Source organism: Anolis sagrei, chromosome 2, assembly GCF_037176765.1.
Source record: "Anolis sagrei isolate rAnoSag1 chromosome 2, rAnoSag1.mat, whole genome shotgun sequence".
Lineage (NCBI taxonomy): Eukaryota > Metazoa > Chordata > Lepidosauria > Squamata > Dactyloidae > Anolis > Anolis sagrei.
In genome coordinates this window covers 266681671-266704456 of record NC_090022.1, presented here as the reverse complement: position 1 = coordinate 266704456, position 22786 = coordinate 266681671, and the positions used below count along the sequence as shown (strand labels likewise).

Genomic DNA, 22786 nt, shown 5'->3' with positions numbered 1-22786 from the left:
TTCGCATGAAATTGCTAGAATGTTAGAACACATTTACCACTGTTAGCCCATTGAGTTTCAGAACATTTCACTGATCCACTGATTTTACAAAAAATGTTTTCTTTGAGAGTTATCTCCTTGAATTTTCTACACACTGACACAAGATAACAGGGGATCATTCCTGCCAAGTTTCAGAAATATTCATACAGCTACAGACTTTTGGGGAGTTTTTTAAAGTTTTGACAAAAACTGTTTTAAAAAACCACAAATTATCTCATTGAAGGTATTTAACCAACAGAACTTTAATTTAGCGATTTCTTCCCAGCACAGATCTACTTACTAGTATTGAAGTCCCAGTCAGTCTTCCTCTTTGCAGATTCAACAATTTATTGGAACTCTGGCTGTTGCTAGGAGGGGCAAATCTCTCCCTTCCCAAACTACATTTCCCAAATTCTGTGCTCTCTCAATCTGTTTCCCAGCTCACCCAGCTCATCCCACCCTGCTGCTTTCCTTTCCTCATAGTGAGAGGCAGCCTATCTCTTCTTAATTTAAAGATGAATTGCAGTGTTTTTGCCTTCACCTTCCTTGTGCTGAAAATGAAACTGACTTCCGGGCATTACAGAATCCAGATGAAAAAGTATTGGGTGAGTTTTGATTCTTAAGTTTTTGCATCCCCCCCCCCCCCCCTGTTTCTTAATATCTGTGCGCACATACAAAACTTACAAATTACATACAACTTACAATTTAAAAATGAAGATTTGCAGACCCCATACAGATCCACACACACACAGACACCATGATAGATTGAATACATGAATGCAGAATCTGTGGATAGGGAGGGCTGACTGTAGTTTGAAATTATAAGAGTCTCAAAAAAGATACCTGTGGGTATGCTGTACAAAACTGGCACAGGCTCCTTCTGCACTGCGCTATATCCCAGGATTTGGTCCCAGATTATCTGCTTTAAACTGGATTATATGAGTCTCCACAGCCAAATAATCTGGAATAAGAAGATAATATGGGATCAGATCCTGAGATACAAGGGGCAATGTGGAAGAGGCCATAGTCAGCTTTCTCGGTGTCAAAACAGGCATTTTGAGATCAAAAGACATATTGTTGCTATTACTAATTAATAATGCCCCTTTTATCCATTTTGACACTAGGGCCCTTTCACACTGTACAAGTATAGTGCTGTGATTTCACTTTAAATTTGGATTCGTAGTTTGATAAGGCAATAGTGCTTTCTTGCAGAAATTTTTAAATTTCCTTCTCTAAAGTGCAAATCCCAGGTGTTCTTATGATATTGACAGATATTTAAAGATAGGATGTTTCCAGTTCCTTCTTCTTTTGTTAGTGAGAATAAATAGAAATTACGGGGTGTCTGTAATGCTGGGTATAAGACGACTGGGCACCTCTTTGTCATCTCCACAGGAAATGCACCTGGAACTGGCTCCCAAAATTGGCCCAAAATCATGTAATTTACTTTCCACTTCTTTTTTAGTCTTCTCACCTCCCACCAGATGAGAAAGAGAAATCCTTTCACCCTGTATGGTGTCTCATGATAAGGACTGTGCCACACACCGAAAGTTGGCAGAATGAAAGGAAGCACAGCCCAAAGGATCCGAACCAGTAAATAACAGAGCTGGAGGAAAAGTGATGACATGGAAGAAATAAAAACTAGAGTCTGTAATTCAGGCATTGCTGGAGATTTCAGAAAAAGAAGAAAAAGGTGAAACATTGTTGGCAATAGACCTGACTGTCAATTTTGCTCCTCTCCCCCATTGTGTTTTCAATGTTTTCTAACTTCTTTCTAACCCATATGCAGTATACATTTAGTCAATGGGGATTGGTAGATACCAGATAAATGTAGTTTCTGGTTGCTTGAGAGTTACTATTAAAAATAGCTTTAGCTAATATTGTACCTCATACTATGACATACCACAAATTCAGTTTTTACTTGATATTAATATTAAAATACAGTAATTAAAACAAATATTTATTTATTTACTTTATTTATATCCCGCCTTTTCTCTACTCCGAGGGGGACTCAAGGTAGCCTACAAATTGCACCTACACAGTGCCTCAAAACAGACAAAAATTCACTTTAAATGATTTAGAATAAATCATTTAACACAATAACATGATTAAAATACATTCAAAGTTAAAACACACTATCCAGGGATCAAAGTCTAAGGCCATTCCATGATCAATTGCACATATTCCACGTTAAAATTACTGCACTGCCCTATTTTTCAAAAGCCTGTTCCCCAGAGCTAGGAGGGAGGGGGCTGATCTGATGTCAATAAGTAGGGGGTTCCACAACCGAGGGGCCACCACTCCTGTCCCCACCAGCCATGCTTGCAAAGAAGGTGGGACTGAGAGCAGGGCCTCCCCAGATGATCTTAGTCTCTAAGGTTCGTAGGGGGAAATATATTTGGACAGGTAGACTGGGCCAGAACAATTTAGAGCTTTATAGGCTAAAGCCAGCACTTTGAATTGTGCTTAATAGCAGACTGGCAGCCAGTGGAGCTGACGTAACAGGGGGTGTGCTCCCCGAACACCACTCCAGTGAGCAACCCGGCTGCTGCTCGTTGGACTAGTTGAAGCTTCCGAACAGTCTTCAAAGGCAACCCCATGGAGAGTGCATTGCAGCAATCTATACGGGATGTAACCAGAGCATAGACCCCCATGGCAAACTTAATGTAACACATTTTACTGTATTATAAAAACAGCTTTTAGAAAACTGAAGTATTACTTCTTTGATGGTTTTGCCAGTTGAATAAGTTCCAGTTAACTGAGAGTCTACTGTATCTTTTAAAAGTCACACATTTTGATCTCTCTGATGTCTGCAATGTTATTTTTGGACTATAACTCCAATTCTGACTGGGGATTCTGTCTGTTGTCATCCAAATGTAACTTTGCTACATTTTTATTCTTTCTAGAAAAAAAGCCATCTTGAAAGGAACAATGTCCGCATCCATTCTTGGACAAAGCAAGCAAGGGAATATGGAAGAGAGCCAGTGACAGAGTGGGTAATAAGGCCTGTCTGTTGCCTCCGGCCTCAGTGTCTGAGCCATGTTCCAAGGAAAGCGCATGAGAAGCAGCTTTGTGCCTCTGCAAGGGGCAATCCTGTGCATGGCGCAAAGCCTTGACTGCCCTCAGTTTAATCAGATGACACTCTGAAGCATGAAATATGGTTATCTGCGGCTCTCTTTTTGTGTGTTATGAATGTTTCTTAGACAGAACATTTCTGTGCAAAAGGCATTACCAGGACAAAAACCCACACATTACAAAATCCACACCATCTGTCCTTGATGCCCTTCAGCTGTAATGAGTGCTACAGGGTAAGTCCAGTCTGGAGAGGGTTTTCTCCCTCCTCTTGTTCTTTCTGAACTCTGAGTGACCCATTTGCCAGCTTTAATTTCAAATGGTCCTGAGCATGAGGCATTTAACTCATTCATAAGCTTAACTGCTTTGGTGACATCTCCAGTTGGATTCTATAATTAACACTGGCATAAGGCAATGATGGACAAAACACAGCCTGCGAAGCCCCAGACTTTATTCAGGAGATATTGTGGACAGAAACCATTTTTGGAAATTTGAGCCACGTCTGGAGAATGTGCCTACAGGATCTGTCCCACACTGTTAATGCTTTTCAAGCCATATGTTAACCATAGGAAGAGTGGTGGCTGGTGACTTCCATGTCACCAATGTACATTTAAATATACATAAAGTATATATATATGTAGGTTGCTATGAGTTTTCCAGGCTGTATGGCCATATTCCAGAAGCTTTCTCTCCTGATGTTTTGCCACATGAATTGCAGGCATCCTCAGAGGTTGTGAAGTCTGTTGGAAATTAGGCAAGTGGGGTTTATATAATAATAATAATAATAATAATAATAATAATAATAATTTATTTATACCCCGCTCCATCTCCTCCAGGGGGACTCTGTGTGGCCACGCCCATCAGTACAGTAAACACAATATAACCGAAAAGTACAAACAAAACCAGGAAACAAAATACATAAAATATAAAACCAATATAATAAACGAGACAGCAATATAAAATCAAACATTAAAACACACATCTGTGGAATGTCCAGTGTGGGAGAAAGAATTCTGTCTGTTTGAGGCAAGTGTGAATATTGCAATTGATCACCTTGATTAGCATTTAATTGCCTTGCAGCTTCAAAGCCTGACTGCTTCCTGCCTGGGGGAATTCTTTGTTGGGAGGTGTAAGCTGCCCCTGATTGTTTCCTCTCTGGAATTCCTCTTTTTTGAGTGTTGCTTTGTTGCACTCCAGGTCCAGAAGAAGCCCCCTGACTTAAGACACACCACACAAAGAGTGAAGAATCAAAACTTCTTTTATTAAAGCTTAGTAAATAGCCAGAAGAAATAAATGCTTGTAAGCAAATCAGAAGGTTCCAAAAAGTATTAGTCCACAAACAGTAGTAACCCAAAGCAATGTCCACACAAGAAAAACAGGCAATCCAAGACCACATTAATCCAGACAGGAATCACACAGGATGCAAAGACAATTCAAAAGGCTAAAAAAAAAAAAATCCACAGAAACAAGATCCCTTGAACAAGACTTCCATGGCACAAGAACCTGGTTTCCAAATGATGCCTGATCTGACAAGATTTTCTACAGGCAAACCTTAAATCTCAAAAACTGATTTCGTTTTCCCCCAGTCTTTGACTTTAATTGACGAATTCTTTAGGATCTAGGTAAACATTGGGCCTCTTGTCGATTCTGGCTAATCTCCAGCTGCCGACTATACTTATCTGACTCCTCATTAACTTTAGCAGGTGCCAGACTGTTTTCCAAACTAGAATCTGGAGAGCTCACAGACAGAGGGAGTAAACCTTTCTCCCAAGGCCTGACAGAAACATTCTCATGAGAATCTGCCCTTTTTTAGATTATCTGGAGAGGCTCTGCTCTTGATCCGACCGGCGTTGCAAACACGATGGGTGGGGACGAGGGACAGGGCCTTCTCAGCAGTGATTCCCACCTGTGTAATTCCCTCCCCAGAGACCTCAGATTGGCCACCTCCCTCCTGTCCTTTAGAAGGAAACTCAAGACTTGGTTGTGGGACCAAGCGTTTGATCATTGAATAGCGGCAAGTGAGAAGAAGACATAAGCAATTTGAAGTGACAATGAACTGACCCGGACTTTGGTTTTAACTGACATGTTTTTAACAACTTTATTTAATGTTGTTTTAATGAATTTGTTGAATTTTTTTATCATTGTGATGGCACCGAATGGTGCTTGCTGTCAGGCTGCCCTGAGTCCCCCCTCAGGAGTGAGAAGGGTGGAGTACAAGCGAATTAAATAAATAAATAAATAAAGATTTAATATTGTAATAATAATAATAATAATAATAACAACAATAATAACAGTCAAAGAATCATAGAACTGGAAGAGACCCCAAGGGCCATCCAGTCCAGGCCAATCACATACAGGAAAATACAATCAAAGCACTCCCAAAAGATGGCAATCCAAATGAGGGTTCCCAGGTGATCAATCCTTTTCCCCCAAAGTTCCATCACCTTGAAAATTCATATGAAAGATATGAGCCACCACTGCACATTAAACTCCATTATTTGAGTCTACAACGATCATATGACAGTTTCAAACTGCAAATGAGACCTGGATCTGTTCTTCCATAGCGTGATTAAAATTGTTAGCATGTCAGTCTCTCTTCCCCCCTCCCCCCCCCCCTCAACGATATATGAATGTCCATTGCAAAGCCTTGCCAAAGTTTATAAGCTAACGTGCATAAGACTGCAAGTTCACATGTTAAATCTGTTTATCTTACTTTTTGTACTTCAGTCGGCAAGATAAAAGAAGGTGGAAGGAGACACAGGGTGAGTGTTTGGAGAGTCTAAATAAATAAGACTGCCACATGGTGTGCGAAAGAGAGAAAGTCTTTGTTTTACAATTTAGGACTGACTCATTTTTCATATGACTTGTAATTATTATTTGCAGTGTGGGATTATATAACATTGTGTGTGTGCTGAGGACAGGAGGGAGATTGATGTGAGCTAGGATGTGTGCTTTTGTCTGAATTTATTTTAAAGCCACATGTTAATATTGGAATATATGCCAGTATCAGTACGTGGGGGCATTTGGCACAAGGCCTGAGATGATGAACTGAGGAACAAATAGAAAGATACTTTTGATACTGCATTCCCTGACCTAAGATGACTTTTATAGTTAAAACTATATTTTGAATCAATTCCTCCCCCCACCCCACCCCAATGAGCGAATGAAAGGAGTGTAACACTGGAGGAATACAATAATCATAGCCAGTTCTAGTTGGTCCTCTGGCCACTATACTCTCTGCCCCATATTCATTGTTGTACAGTAACCAGGTGGGACATGACCAAGACATGGATCACTGACACCAAGTATACCTTAGCACTACAAAAACTGTAGCACTATGATTCCACTTTAACTATCATGTCTGTATCATCTGGAATGGAGCCCTCAGTGGAGCAATGGGTTAAACCCTTGTGCCGGCAGGACAGCTGACTGACAGGTCAGCGGTTTGAATCTGGGAAGAGTGGGTTAAGCTCCCTCTGTCAGCTCCAGCTCCCCATGCAGGGACATGAGAGAAACCTAGCACAAGAATCGTAAAAACATCAAAAACATCCAGACATCCCCAGGGCAACGGCCTTGCAGACGGCCAATTCACTCACACCAGAAGCGACATGTAGTTTCTCAAGTCGCTCCTATAGAATCCAGAGATTTGTAGTTTGGTGAAGCACAAGTGTTCTCTGGCCTATAATTCTGAACACTCCTTTGTAAACCTTCAAATCCCAGTATTTTATGGCATTATGCCATAGCGCCTGAAGTAGTGTGATAACTGTGCAGTCCAAATGGGTCCCAGATTACTGCCATTATCCAGATAGATTTATCATTGCCATGCCTAGCTTTTCTTCACACAACCATTCCACTGCAATTCTTGCATCATTGCTTTGTTTGACTGCTATCCATTGTCCACAACTTATATCTGGGCATGTTACAGATAGGGTGGCAGCCATAATTCATTAAAAGAGCAGCTTTTAATACCATTACAGTACCTATTAAAATAAATCTGTCAGCAAGAGTTAGAGGTAAAACATAAAAAAGATAATTAAAAATATATCCAGGTCTTTAAGTCCCAGTTAAAAATGGAAGAGGGGGAATGTCTCATAGAAAATCATTTCACAAAGGAGTCATGGGGGATCTCTTGCAGGCTGGATATGGTCCATGGGCTTCCCCATCCAACCCAGTAAGAAAAATGTCTCATCTTCAGTCAACCATTGATTGGATATAAGAACCCCCCCCCCCCCCCCCCCCAAGTACAGGAAGTAAAGTCCTGGGGAGAAGATTCTAGAGCCATTCCACCTGATGCTTGTCATGCTTACTTATAACTAAACATACAGGCAGGTGATTATCCTGTACACTTCTGAGTAGCTACAAGGAAGGTTAGTATTCTGAATCCAAATGTAGTTGAAGAGTGCTATGGACTAATTTAGTTTAAAACTCTAAAATTATAACAGTAAATAAAGAACAAATAAAGAATGAAACTGTGTGGCATTTTCTGCCAAGTTTCAAGTGAAAAACTGTCTCCAAATTGGTAGGAATTGGGTGTGGGAGTTGGGAGTCATCAGACAGCTTCAGGGCCATAATGCCACTGAGAGCAAACATTTTTCCCTACCTAATATTTGGTAGGTATTTAGCCTATAAAGCCCTGAACGGTTCCGGCCCAGTTTACTTGTCCAAATGTATCTCCTGCTATGATCCATTGCAAAGTTTTAGATGGGGGGGGGGCTGCTCTCAGCCCTGCCATCCTCACAAACGTGACTGGTGGGGACAAGAGACAGGGCCTTCTCAGTGGTAGACCCTTGCCTGTGGAACTCTTTTCCCAGTGACATCAGATTGGCCCCCTCCCTCCTGTTCTTTAGAAAGAAACTCAAAACCTTGTTATGGGACCAAGCGTTCGAATAGTAGAGACAGCAATCAAGAATGAGACCCAATTTGTGTGAATGACAATGGATCGACCCAGACTATGATTTTAAACCTGCATGATTGTAAAGAAATGTTTTAGTAATTTAATGCCTTAATGAATTGTTTTACCATTCCTCTCAGCGTCCCTCCAGCAACAGCAAGGGTATCCCTCTGGGCAGCTAAATCAGGAAATCCCAACTGGATGGCCACCCACGAGGGTCTTCCTCCAGGGACAAGCCAAGAATGGGCAACCTGGAAGTCCCTGAATAGACTCAGAAGCGGAGTGGGCAGATCAAAAGACAACCTGGCAAAATGGCACTACCTAAAATAATCCCATACCTTGTATGACTGTGGAGCAGAACAGACAACTCCGCATCCATATATTTGTCCATTGTGCCCTTCCTCATGTACAGAGGAGGAATTGTTGGAGGCTACAGACAATGCCGTTGCTGTTGCCCGTTTTTGGCCAGAAGATATTTAGCCGTCTGCACACCTTCTATTTTATCAGTTTTATACTAATTTATGCAATGCTTTTTATACAAAATAATAATTGCTATTATTATTTATTACTGTTGTTGGCATTGAATGAATGCCTGTTGTGAAGCCATCCTGAGTCTCCCTCTGGGGATGAGAAGGATGGGATACAAATATGTGAAATAAATATTACTTGTTGCACAGGCTGAATACTCATAAGGGCTGCATCAAGGTTCCACTGCATCCTTCATCGATTTGACCCTTCACCTGTTTTCATCCAAACTGAACTCTGTTTGGAAAGCCACCCAGGTTCCCCATTATGTAAGCACATTGTGCAAGGAGATGTTTCTACTGTGTATATGTGTTCACAGTATTGGTTTATATCAGGTCACTCAGCCACAGTGGATGTGGGGTGTTTAATTGTGCACATACTCACATATTTACTTAATCAAACAGGCTTGGTTTTCTCTTTGTTCTGATTACCTACACTTTTAAAAAGTGAAGTGGGAGGTGAAATACCAACCTGTGAATGTGGGCATACAAGCACCAAATCCCAAAATGAAGGCGATACTGCTTTTTCCAGATGCTGATAAAACAAGTGATCTATTCAATCATGGTGGGAATGATCAAGTGACCTATGTGACCAGCCACCAATCTGTTGGGCTTCCCCAAATATATGTAGTACATGGTGCCTTCTGTCAGATCTGCATGAGGAATTTAAAATTGTTGCTCCTGAAAACCCCACATGCATTTTTTTCTTCTTGCCTCTAGTGTCTTTGGGACGTTGAATGTTCCAATCATGTAGTAGAAACTCATAGGCACATTATATAATCCAAAATATTGTAAGGCCAACAAGCTGACATCCATATGGCAGGAATCAGGAATTAACCCCAATTATTAAGGAACTAGAAAATCAAATGGCAAAGTCAAGAACAAGCAGACTATCTAACTCCATTTCTAATAATTTTGAAATAAATCTTCATGAATCCTAGTTGTCCAGATGGGAAATTGGGTTAATCCCCTGAAAAGAGAGGTTTGGAGAAAAAATTAAAGTCGAAATTAGACTAGATATACAATATGGGAGTGCTCAGAATTGAGAACATGAGGATCAGAATATCTAACAATGCTTTCTGTTTTGAATAACCATTTTGTTTTCTTATTCTAATGAAGCAAAAGAAAGTGAAGTGGGAAGACTGATGGACAGCTCCAAAGGTCCTTTTGGAAGCAATTAATGGAAATTAAACATCACTGTATTTCAAGGCAAAGTCATTTCTTCAGAACACAACTAGATTGAAATGTGCAAAATCTTAACACTGATGGACACTACTAAAATCAGCCAAAAAAAACCCAAATCTTTATTTTCCAAAAACCATAAAAAATTAAAGTAAACAATGGTGAAAAAAAATCACACAAAATAGATTTTTAAAACTCCAAATATGTTAACTTCAGTAAATGGAAACCAAACATCCAGATATATATCACATGCTCAAATTCAGAAAAAAAATGTGAAGAATCTCAGTCTTCTGAATAATAAGAGTAGAGAATCAGGTGAAATGTCAACCAGGGAATGTGGGTATACAAGCACCAAATCCAAAAATAAAGTCAATATTGCCTTCTCCAGATGCCAGTACAAACAAGTGACCTATTCTATTATGGTGGGAGTGATCAAGTTACCTATGTGATCAGCCACCAGTCTGGTGTATTTATGCTCCATTATCCTCTGAATTAGGATTTCGGCTGGGTGAGGCACCAAAGGTAGTGTTATCTATACATCTCACACAAAATCTTTCATGCTATCTTGTATTCAGTTAGATGACTAAATGGAGAAAGGTTAGTGCTGAGTGGTCTTTATCCATTCTGTGGTGAACCAACCACTCTCACGTTGGAAATTGTCCTTTTGCCTACCCTTTCTATGGGACAAAGGCTAGCAAAGAAGGCATCCCAGGATATGAGATCTTAAAGCTCAGGAATATCTATCTATTTAAATGTCCAGAATCTCTCTCTCTATATGTGTGTGTGTGTGTAGAGAGAGAGAGAGAGAATGTACATACATATACATATATGAGACCCTCCCTCACCCACACACACACATTCAAGTATTGAGATCCCAGGCCACCTCTTTAAATATTATCAGTGGGCCTTCTCGGTGGCTGCACCTCGACTCTGGAACTCCCTGCCCAGGGAAGCCAGAATGGCCCACTCTTTGCTGTCCTTCTGGTGGCAGGCTAAAACCTTTTTATTTAGACAGGCTTTTAAACTTGAAGTTTCTTAAGATCAATTAAGGAGATTCTAGGGTTTTTAAGTTTGAATTTGTTTTAATGATTTTTTAACTTGACATTTTAAAATACTGTTTATATTTAATCCTGTTTTAATGTTTGTATATTTTAAATAGTTTTGCTGATGCTTTTATGTTAAGTCTCTTTGAGTCCCCTTTGGGGGAGATAAAGCGGGGCATTAATAATAATAATAATAATAATAATAATAATAATAATCAGCACCCTACTAATTACATACTTCACCACACACCTTTGTTGTGTTTATGTTGTTTTAAAAAATTACAATGAAGAAAGGAGCAAGTGAGGGACCTTCTTGGTCTGTTACCTGATCCAAGGTTATTGGAAACTTTTAGAGATATGGACGTAACACTTTAACATGACATGACCTCAGCCTGGAGCATAATACTTGACGTCACCCATCTACAGTAAATATTACACTTTGTAATATTCCACCCTCTCTGTTCTAGAACCCCCCTGGCATTTGATTCATATCACAGCAGCTGAAGAATCAGCCCCTGAAGACACAGCAAAATATTCTGCTTTAGAACTCAAACATTTCTGTTGTGTAAGTCAATATAATTACTTAAGTGTTGTAAGGGTGCTGAAATGCATCCTTCCGGTATCCAAAACTACCATGTATGATATATTGCTTGAAGTAATCTATGTAGGTGCATATAGTTGGCGTGCATATGCAGTTTGAATGCACAAAAATTATATATATATATATATATATATATATATATATATATATAATCTCCAACAAATTAGCTAATAAAGAATGAGCCAATTTACCACGGATTATTTATGGGAATCTGTTGCAAATAATATAGCAATCTAGCACGATTCTTGGGATCATGAACACAGTACTAATAATCTCCCTATCAAAGTTGTGAGATGTTATACTGTGGTCTCTCATGCACAGTAATCAGCTTAACCATCTGCTGCAATGCAACGTGAGCCCTGCTACATGCACAATGGAGGACCTTCTTGCAGCAACACCAGAGGCACTCCAAGTGGCCAGATACTGGTCGAAGGACATTTAATCAACTACCAAGCTTGTAAACTTTGTGTTTTGTCTGTCTGTCTGTCTGTTTGTTTGTTTGTTTTGTTAAAAATGTAATACAATTGTCTGGTTGCTCCTGACATGATAAATAAATAAATAAATCAGCTTGACAAGGCAAAAGCTGCACCATAATCTGTCCTGTGCACACATGGTCTTGCAAAGAAAGTAAAGCAGGTTAGTTGTCTTTGTAAGCTATATAGACGTAATTTTATTCACAAATCACTTGTTCATAGAAAAACACATGGACTGAGAAAGAAAATGGCTGTCGTTACATTAATGAAGGAAGAGAGTGGATGTAACAGAAGAAAACATATAGGAAAGGATTATTGAGTACAGGAATGCAAAAGTTGTTCATTCTGTTCTCCTTACAAAATAGGTAAGGCAGCCAGTACCAGCCATAGTTCCAGGAACTTGATATAGCTGAGTCATTTCCAGGAATTCTCCATGCTGAGTTATACTATGATAATCTGGGAACTATATGCATTCAATGAAGCATGTAAAAAATCACTTAATGTCAAGTGTGGGGAATATTTGCCTTTGAGGTATTGTTGGATTTCAGTGCCTATCATCACCATACTGAATGGCTGACAAAGAAGGTGGGAGCTATAGATCAGTAATCTTTAGCACACTGTGGCTTCTCTATTTGTACTGTAGGCCCCAGCTTGTCACTGAATTCTAAAATCCATTGAGTTTCCTATTCTGATTTTGCTACCATATGAAGACAAACTTTTTGTCTGCCTCAGTCCACACACACTATAGTCAAGTGGACATTTTGTTCCTTATTGCAGGGTAACAAAATAGGAGGAATACCATATACTCAGTAATGAAAAAATTAGATGGCCAGATGAATATTACCCCTAATTCCACTTTGAATAAATACTAGCTTTTATAATTCCAAAGGGACCAGAGGAGTTGGTTCTTTAATATGGTTTTATTCAACTTTTGGTCTTTTTCATTGGGCATAATCTAATCTTATTTAGATGCAAAGAACTATTAGAATTACTATTTTAAGACTACCAAGTTAGACAATGAGTTCTTACTGTGTCTTCTTCCTACAACTTTGAGTGAGCATTGAGTGTGAGGAAACGGTTTGTTGGAACTTGAAGCTCAGAGAGTTTTAGTTGATCCTATTTGATGCATTGTCTCAAATCTTACTAACTAATAGCAGCTAGAACAAATCCGTTACCAAACAGAGATTCAATTTTTTTGGTAAATCCTATTGATTCATTTGATCTACTCTATTTAGATCGAACAACAGCATTCAAGACATTGTATTACTGTCCACATATAGATTAACCTAATTTCTCTAAAGTTTTGTGGATCTAGATCAGGGCTTATTAAATGTTTCCATCCATGACCCCTTTTGACCTGAGACATTTTTACTTTAACCTGGATATAGGTATATAAAATAAGTATAAAATCAAACATTTGGTGATAACAAATCAACGTTTGCAAAGCAGTTAACGCCAGGCAAAAACACTGATTGACTTTGCAATTTATTTATTTTTATTTAATATTTACTCTATTTATTTCTCGCCTTTCTCTGTCCCAAAGGGGACTCAAGGCAACTTTACAAATGGCAGCTATTTGATGCCTTTAGAGACCAAACAATTCAATACATTTAAGCTAAATTTTAAATTTTTAAATTTTAAAAATCAGAGTTAAAAAGCACATTAAAACAAATAAACATTATAATCACTATTAAAACCACACCATCCAAGGCTACACAATACTAATCAAGCTTACAAACTGCAACATTTACACTTGCTTCAAAGAGGTAAAGGTTCTTTCCCCTACCCTGGACAGTCTACATATAGATAGATAGATAGATAGATAGATAGATAGATAGATAGATAGATGATAGATAGATAGATGATAGATAGATGATAGATAGAGATATATAGATTAGATATATATACATATGCCAATTGCATCATTTCCAACAGACCTCTGTACAAACCTCTGAGGATGCTTGCCACAGATGCAGATGAAACATCAGGAAAGAATGCTATTGGAACATGGAACATGCCCATCTAGCCTGAAAAACTCACAGCAACCCAATCCTTTTATTGTTGCCAAATTTTTCATGACCCCAACATTAAGCTGCTAAGAAGGAACCTATTTTGAGGTTGGGACCCACAGTTTACAAAGCAGTGGTCTAGATGAGGTGTAAACAAATGTTTGCCTCCCAGACAGCATCTCCCTTGGCTGTGCTAATGTTGACAGGAGCAACTTCTGAACAGCCACAATTTGTCCACCACTGGTCTAGATGTTGCTTAAGTAGTACTCTTGGCTATGTGATCCATGACGCATGGAGCCTTGTTTGTACAACTGAAAGCCAGTCCATCCATCTCATGACATTTATTATTGTTTCTTCATTCAAACAAAACATTTCACCCCACCTATATACTTTTGGGAGCCATCATGGGCCAATCCTTAACTACTTTAAACAAATGTTCATGATGTACAACAAAGTACTGTTGGAATCCTCATGGCTCCAAAATGAATCCTGGAACACTGTTGATGGTGTACACATGTATAACTCAAAGTAATGTGTGCATATGTCTCTCTTTCTTTGATATTGTGCAAAGAAAAGAACTACCCAGTACCTCTGTGAACAATGTCCAAATCTTTCCTATAGCTGTCAACCTTGGAGGTGCAGCCATGGCTAGTCTGGATGTAAAAATCAGGAGAACTGATCAAGCAGTACTCATTTTGATTGCTGTTCAGTAGCCACATTAAATGAAGAATAAAATGCTTTCCTTGGGAAGCATTTCTTTGCATTGTAACTGTGTATATATGAGCGTACCCTGTATATATTTTCCTTCAATACAAATTGTTATCAAGAGAAGTGTACACAATACAAAATTGGAGAACTCGACCGTTTTGTGAACAAAAAGCCAATTCAGATTCTGCACAGCAAGGGAGCAGCTGCATTACTTCTAGTGTCAACATCATAAATCCAACTCCTTTGCCTACATCATTTAAAATAAAAGGTATTCGGTGAAATAATTTTGCATTAGTAATCCTAGGGAGGGGCTCCCAGGAAATCAGTATTCAGAGAAAGAGAAAAAGAAGAACATGGTAGTGAGATCATATTGCTTTTTTGAAAAACATGACCTAATCGTCAATGTTACTGATTCGCACTGAAGAAAAATGTGTATTCCATTCTTTATGGGGAAGGGGGGCCTTAGCAATCATCCTAAGTATCTGAGCCATCTTTGCATACTTATGATGCCTTTAAAAGGCATTCAGAAAGTTACCTCAGGATAAAAAAGCCAGACTTGAATTGTGTGTGTTCATACAGAAAGCTTTCAGGCTAAAACAGGAGGCCAAAGTTGCATATCCTCCCATTTTCCCACTTTGACAAGGAGAGTCCCAATTAATACTCTGCCATTCCCCATTTTCAGCTGCTTTTAAAGCACCCCCCTTTCTCTCCTCCCACCTTCTCCCTCAGTCCTCAGTTTATTTCAATTGCTGCAAAGTGAATCAAAGTGCAAAAGTAATTCACCCGCTTTTAACTTAGCAGGGGAGAGTAAGAGGCCCAATCTTTCCCTTTCCAGTATGCTCAGACAAAAACAAATTGCTGCAACCTCTCTTAGCTTCTGTGTTCCTTCTCAGGAATGACTTGGTGCTGCTTGATTCTGTGCATTTGAGTTTTCATCTATGAAATGTTGGAAGGTATATGCTTCAGCAACAAACTAAAGGAAAGGGTTTTAATCCAAATACGTTTCAAAATTCTGTATTTTTATCTGTGCATAATAATAATAATAATAATAATAATAATAATAATAATAATTTATTTATATTCCGCCCTTCTCACCCCAAAGGGGACTCAGGGCAGATCATAGTACACATACACAGCAAACATTCAATGCCGCTTTGTATAGATAGACAGAACAGAAAGGAGGTGTGTTGTTTTGGTGCTGTGGAAGGTTGGGCTCGAGTCCAGCCACTGGGGGTGCTGTCGTTCCATCCTCTATGATGAAGAGCTGTCAGGACTTCCTCCTTCCTTTTTGTCTCTCAGCATTTTCTGATCTTCTTTCTTTAGGGCATTATAAAACACCTCCCCAACTTCAGCGGTACCTAATTTCTCTAATTACAGCTAAAGCTGTTTCCGAACTGCTTAGGTAAACAAAGAGCAGGGCTGACAGTTGGCCGCTCATGCTGACCCGGGGCTTCGAACTTGCAACCTTTTGGTTGATAGATCTTATAGTTGCTGGTGAATCTTTGGCCCATTATGTGTGAACCTTTTGGTGAGTCACCTGATGTTCCAGGTTTGGAAGAAGAGCTACAAAGTAAAACAAATCAATAATGTGTTATTTCAGTTCATTTTTTATAAGACTGTACCATTATTTGCAGATTTCCTCACACTTAGAATATAAATAATTTGAGATTATAGACATCTGAATGTTGGAGGAATAATACATTTTTATATCTAGGCCTGGATGTGCAACTTTTGTGGTTTTACAGGTTACTTCTCTGCACATGAGACCCTCTGGAGACCACATTGGCTCCCAATAATGGAGGAATGGGACAAAATTGGAAGTGATTGAAATTCCATTTCTGGTTTTGAAACCTAAATAATAGTAATCTTGTGAGTAAAATATGTCGACTTTATGCCTGTACAGTTTGTGATTACAGCCAGGCACACAATGATGAAGGCATAGAATCATAGAGTTGGAAGAGACCTCATGGGCCATCCAATCCAACCCCCTGCCAAGAAACAGGAAAAACACCTTCAAAACACCCCTGTCAGATGGTCATCCAGCCTCTGTTTAAAAGCCTCCAAAGAAGGAGCCTCCACCACACTCTGGGGCAGAGAGTTCCACTGCTGAACAGCTTTCACAGTTAGGAAGTTCTTCCTAATGTTCAGGTGGAATCTCCTTTCCTGTAGTTTGAAGCCACTAATCCACATCCTAGTCTCCAGGGCAGCAGAAAACACGCTTGCTCCCTCCTCCCTATGACTTCCCCTCACATATTTATACATGCCCATCATGTCTCTTCTCAGCATCTTCCAGGACATCCTAGGGTTGCACCAAAGATCTTAGGAGTTGAGGTTTTCATTGGGCATCTGGTCATAGACACATAAATGCTTTACAGCTATCTCCCACTCTCAGTCAGCTACTACATAGGAAATTAAATCCTGCAGAAGGGGAGAACTTTCATTGTGTCAGAACTTTACGATATATCTCCTGATGTAATATCTCACTCAAGTGAACTTTATGTTAAAGACCAAATGATCTATTTAAAACATTTTAATTCTCCAGATAAGGTACAATGTGTGCAGAGAAGACAGGGCTAGTTGGATACGTTCCCCTTTAAACTACAAATACCACAGACTGTATTTAGGATACCTGACTCCTGCATGGAAATCTTTTGCTCTACAATTAATCTTTGCAGGCCATGTTTCTTGGCTGGAGGAAAGAGGCAGAGAGGATGCCCTGATTTAGTTGTGCAGAAAGAATGTTTTTCTTATATTCAGAGGCTTTAAGTGATTTCAGATTAAGATTTTGCCACTCTTAACTCGCTAACAGATCTTTCTAGCTACCCACTTACTGCCATACTTGTGGTGAATTAGTGCCCTCTCAATGAAATAAATCACTCCTGACTGACCTTTAATGAATAAAGCATTTAAAGAGTGAGACAAATATAGTGAGAGCAGAAAGAAAAGAGAAATGCAAATATATGACAATTTTAACTGAAGGGGTTGTAAAATTAGTTCCTAGTCTTCTCTAACCTGACAGTTCCTAGACATGATTGACTTCCACTATTTCCAAGCAACAATCCTATTAACAGATTTGTATTTCACGTAGGATAAAATTCCAGGTTAGATTAAGGCAATTCCAAAAATAAAATTACAATTTTGAAGGAGCCAGTAACAAAATGTGCTCCCTTAATTTCAACAGTAACAACTTCCATGCCATTGCTTGTAAGTCCTATAGTTTGACTCAATTCTAATGTTTTAATCAATTACTACTAGTAGTAGCATCTGTTTTTTCTTCCCAAATTGATAAGTGACAAGTTAATGAATTAAATTAATTCAATGACTAAAATCTATTCTAATGATTTAATTCCAGAATCCCATATCACCATCTACGTTATAGATCTCTACCTAGCAGGGACTCTTGGAAATACTCTTATGACCTTATCAAGCATGGCCAAATGGCAGGTGTGAGAGATGACTCTGTTGCCCCATGTGCTGCTCCAGCACAGTGATGCTTTCCCCATCAACCAGGGGAATTGTTCCCCAACTACAATGAAGCATGCTGGCTCCACTAGAGCCAGCACAACACGGGAAGTCTTCTGTGTTGTGGGGAAAGCGTCCAGCGATCATTTTACCCCAGTTGAGGGTGGGGTCTCCACCAGAAGTCACACAACATTGTGTGTTGACTGGCGCGAGGTTCCTGAAAGTGTGAAGAAATGTCCAGAAAGGATCCTATGACACTAAAATCACCTCATGTGATGAGGTCCTTAGTGAATTGTGATGATGCATGACACAATACCAGCAAGAATGCACAATATGTTTTAGTGCCTAATGCATATTGGGGTGGATGCAATCCATGTTGGGACTAATGTGAAGCATATCTTGTGCATCTGTCCATTATTGATCCCACTGAGCAATGGTCACTTTATTGGTGCTGTTATGCAACAACATATTAGCAGAACTCCGCTGGATACAGACATGATGGAACTATCCGATTCTAATTGCTGCAGGTGTATGTCTGCATATAAAGAGATAACTTTCCAGTGGGATTCCAGCCTAATTTCAGCCTAATCTCTAACACTTAACACTGATATTTTCAAACATAATATCCCAAGCACTTACCATAGCATTGTCCCTACCTTGGGCTGTCTATTCTCTATCAATTTTATCTGACAGAGCAGTTTTGCCTGTGGATCCTTCTCTAGAATAGGCTGACTCAATTGGGTTCAGCTGTCACAAGTTTAGCTGGCAGAAGACAAGTTCACCTAACAAAAGAGGTCTTTGGCTATTCCAAACCCCCTTAAGACTGGCATTTTTTTACCTGTTTTGCTCTGCTCGCCTGCTACCTTCAAGTAAGGTTGAGGGAGTTTGAAAGGTGACCCATTTGTCTGCCCAGGTAGCTTTACCAAACAATGCAAATAAGGTAATATCAAAGGCTAGAGACTTCCAGATCAGTAAAGTAGTGAACTTACTCTCAGTTTCAGTTCTAACAGCTACGAACAGCACTGAAAGCTGTCTGCACATAGGTTCAAACCTTGAATAGTTCCTTTAAAGTGGAAACTAAAACTAGATACAGATTTGCCACCTCACAGCTAGGTTCAATACCTTGAATAGTTCCTTTAAAGTGAAAACTAAATGCAGATTTGCCACCTCACAGCTATGGGAGCAACCAGCCTCCATTATGCCTCATCTTGTTTCCCTGTAATGTAAAGCACTATAGGAAAGTAATAATAATAATCTTTATTTAATACCCCGCCACCATCTCCCCAATGGAGCTTACAGGAGGCCAAGCCCAACAGCATATTACAATAAAGTAAAACCAAAACCCAATAACAACACAGTAAAATACATACAACATATGAGTACAAGAACGATAAAGCAAAATCATACATAACAACAAAAAAATAACAATGAGTGGGCCACATGTGCAAGATAAAAACTAAGATACTAAAAATCAGGATGAGATAGGGATGGAGCAGATTGTTTGTGGGGGAGAAACTCATAAAGGAATGGGGTCATAAATATAGACCTTCATACAGGTGGGGAAATTTACTCTGGGGACAAAAATCATTGATGGGGAGCAACTGTGTATGATAATATGGCTACTCTCCAAAAGCGCATCGAAAAAACCAGGTTTTGAAAATTTCTAAGGTGGGGGCCTTCCTAATCTCATCGGGCAATGAGTTCCAAAGTCGGGGGCCACAAAGTAGTATGTCATGCTGAATACCCAACAATCATTTCTATCCCCCCTGCAGCAAAACTGGGGAGGCGAAGACTTGAAAAAAATTGGACTACAACTCCCAGTCTGATTAGTCTGTAGGGGTCTGGGAGTTGTAATCTCAGCAATAAAATCAATAAGACTTGGACTATCTAATGTCTAAGTTCCTTCCATTTCTTCCCATGTACAAAAGATATGTCATTGACAAGAACCTCATGAACCTTCCTGTGTCTGACAATATTTTTTTCAAAACCTTTTACATGAAGCCACAATACTGCTTGTTCACATCAGCCAAATTACGCTTTGTTTCATCTCTCCTATGCTTTCTTCACCTGAGAAGCTGATACAACTGTCCTCATTTTGACCTTTTCTAGTACACACAATGCACCCATTTAAAAAAAAAGAATATGTTCTTCTATAAATACGTTTATAGGCAGCAAAGGTGATTTACTGCCCACTTAGTTTAATCCCTATAAAATGGCACAGCTGAACGCCTTTAAGCTGCATGCATACAAATGATTAATTAAACACACAGTTAAATCTCTTGACCTGGCTCCATTCAGACCATTAAAACCATTACAGTAATGGAGCTTCCATTTTCCTTCAAGCATAAAGGATTTTGATGCTTTTATATATGTATTTATTTAGATACAAGCCATGAGTAGGCTGAAAATGTGGTAGCAAGCAAATAATCTATTTCTGTTTTAGTTAAGTATTTCCAGCAAACTTTTTTTTGTTCTTTGTTAATGCTATAATATACTGCTATGTGTGTGTGGAAAGCCTTGGGGGAATTTAAATTTAGTGGGACTGCAAAGGTAAGATTCTGTTCCTAACTATGTGTGCTCAGGTCTCACTGAATACGGTATAACTCACTTTGGAGGAAACATGCTTGAGTTGGTGCCATTGAGGTTAATGAAATATGCAAAATATTCCATTGATAATCTGTAAATTGGTTGATAAATCAACTTAAGGTGTAGACCAATTGATCACTCAAGGTTAATTTTAAATTTCTCAAATTAGTAGGGTTGAACATTAAATAAAAACAGTTTTTTTCTACCTTTATGTTGTTACATATAGCTTTTCTATTTGAGAAGATAGGAATCTGATTTATATTAAGGCTAGGTCTACACTGGCCAGTAACTGAAGGCAACTCCAGAGCAGAAATGCTCCGTACTGACCCAGGAGGTAGCCGCATGCATCATCCCAAATCTGCAGCAGCAATGGCTTGAAATCCAGCTGGGCCTACACTACAAGACCCCTCTGGACCGTCACCTCGCCATCCACGTGGCCATTGACATTGCAATGTGAGGTCATGGCTACTCCATGCTAACATCAGCAGGGACACTTGCACTATCAGAAAGGAGAAGAAGCTGATTTCCCCACCTTTCTGCTGATGTAGCACATCAGCTGATAACAACATGTGGTGCCTGCAATGGCCAAGTACCCATATGAAATATGGGTCTGCATCCATATGGGAATGGGACATTGATTCACTTCTCACAGGAAAAGGGGGGCTGTAGGAGTGCCTTGTGTGGACAGCACACCAGTCCAAATTGGATCCACTCATGCTGTCAATACTGCCCTGATGCACTGGGTTGCTCCAGAGTTTCAGGCAAACTCCAGAACACCCTTCAACAGTTCCTAATGTGTTCTGAACCTGGTTGAATTTTCTAATTATTATTTATAGTTAGCCATTTACATGGTTGATTTACTTCTCAGACATTGTCTGTTATTGAGCAGTTTCAATGAGGGAAGGAGGACAATATATTGGAATTCAGTGGTATCTAGTGTCCTGCTTCCACTTGTCAGCTCTGAGCATATAGCTGAATGAGCTGCATGTAAGAGAAGACACAGCCCATGAGAAGCATATACAACCCCAAAGGAGATGGAGGGGGGAGGTGAATTAACTCTGGGTCTTAATCCACTTTAAAGGAGCTTAGAAATCTGTAAAATAGACTCTGCACTTTGAATATCTCATTTTAAATCTGAAATGGATAAACTACATCTGAGACCTTGAAGCCAGTTTCTCAGGTGGTGTACTTTCAGCTGCAAACACCAATTCACCTTCCCTTTTGTGACAAAGCCTGCCAGCTCCCATCCCACAACATAAAGCTCTTTCCAGCAGGGCTTCTCAAAAGGGAAGGTTAACCAGTATATGGTGCCACCGTGGCAAAACGAGAGGCTACCCATGTTATATTGCAATTAATGGGGGGAAACCAGACAACAGATGCTTCCCCCGTGTGATGAGGTGGGGGGAAAGCCGAGCAATGTGGGGCATGGGATTATGTGTTCCCCCGCTAGGCACCACCAGATTCACCATGATGTGTGGCGATTATCGCAGCTAGTATGATGAGGTCCAAAGAGCTAAGCACTCATATCTCTTCATATGGGTAGACAAATCTGAATGCTAGTATTTATGAGCTTTTCAGTACTAAATGTGAAAAAACTGGTAAAATTTTGTTAATCCATATCAAAATTATCCAACTCCTTTGTAAATAGCACAACTACATGACAGACATGCTAAAATAGAAGTGCTTTGGAATTAGCTGCAATATTGGGCTCAACCAGTGCAAAGCTGACCGAATAAACATTAATTGAAAGCAGCATTTTTATAGCAAGCAAGGGTGCCTTAGCAAGTTTAATATAGCAAATTGCTTGTGTGGGCTTGTACCGTGTAAGGAAATTCCACTTGTCAGCTCTGAGCATATAGCTTAATGAGCTGCATGTAAGAGAGGACACAACCCATGAGAAGCATATACAACCCCAAAGGAGATGGAGGGGGGAGGTGATGGCATGTGGAATGCAAGCGATAAATGTGAAAAGGATGCCCCACACCTGCTTTCCAAGGATGGCATGCCACAAGCTAGCAGTGGCATGGCATAGTTTGTTGGCGTACTACAACGGAGAAGAAGACAAATGAGGCACATGCTGTGCTATCTATTACCACCTCAGACAAGCTGCTCACTGCAACATCCTGCAACTTCTTCCCTTCTCTTTTAGACCATTAATAACTTGCTGACAGTTGAGGTGATGTGATGGACATGCATGCACAGAATGGCTGGGATAATTCA

The 22786-nt window shown here is 39.6% G+C and overlaps 1 long non-coding RNA gene across 2 annotated transcripts; it reads left to right on the top strand.

Moving 5' to 3' along the window:
- The first annotated feature begins 305 nt into the window (after positions 1-305).
- LOC137096148 (uncharacterized) lies at positions 306-8514 on the top strand. 2 transcript variants are annotated; one of them, XR_010909347.1, is made up of 4 exons: positions 306-623; positions 1481-1708; positions 2922-3323; positions 8119-8514. It is a non-coding gene; the product is annotated as an uncharacterized lncRNA (long non-coding RNA). The 2 variants fall into 2 exon arrangements; XR_010909346.1 differs by lacking the exon at positions 306-623 and having other exon boundaries at positions 1439-1708.
- The last annotated feature ends 14272 nt before the right edge of the window (positions 8515-22786 follow it).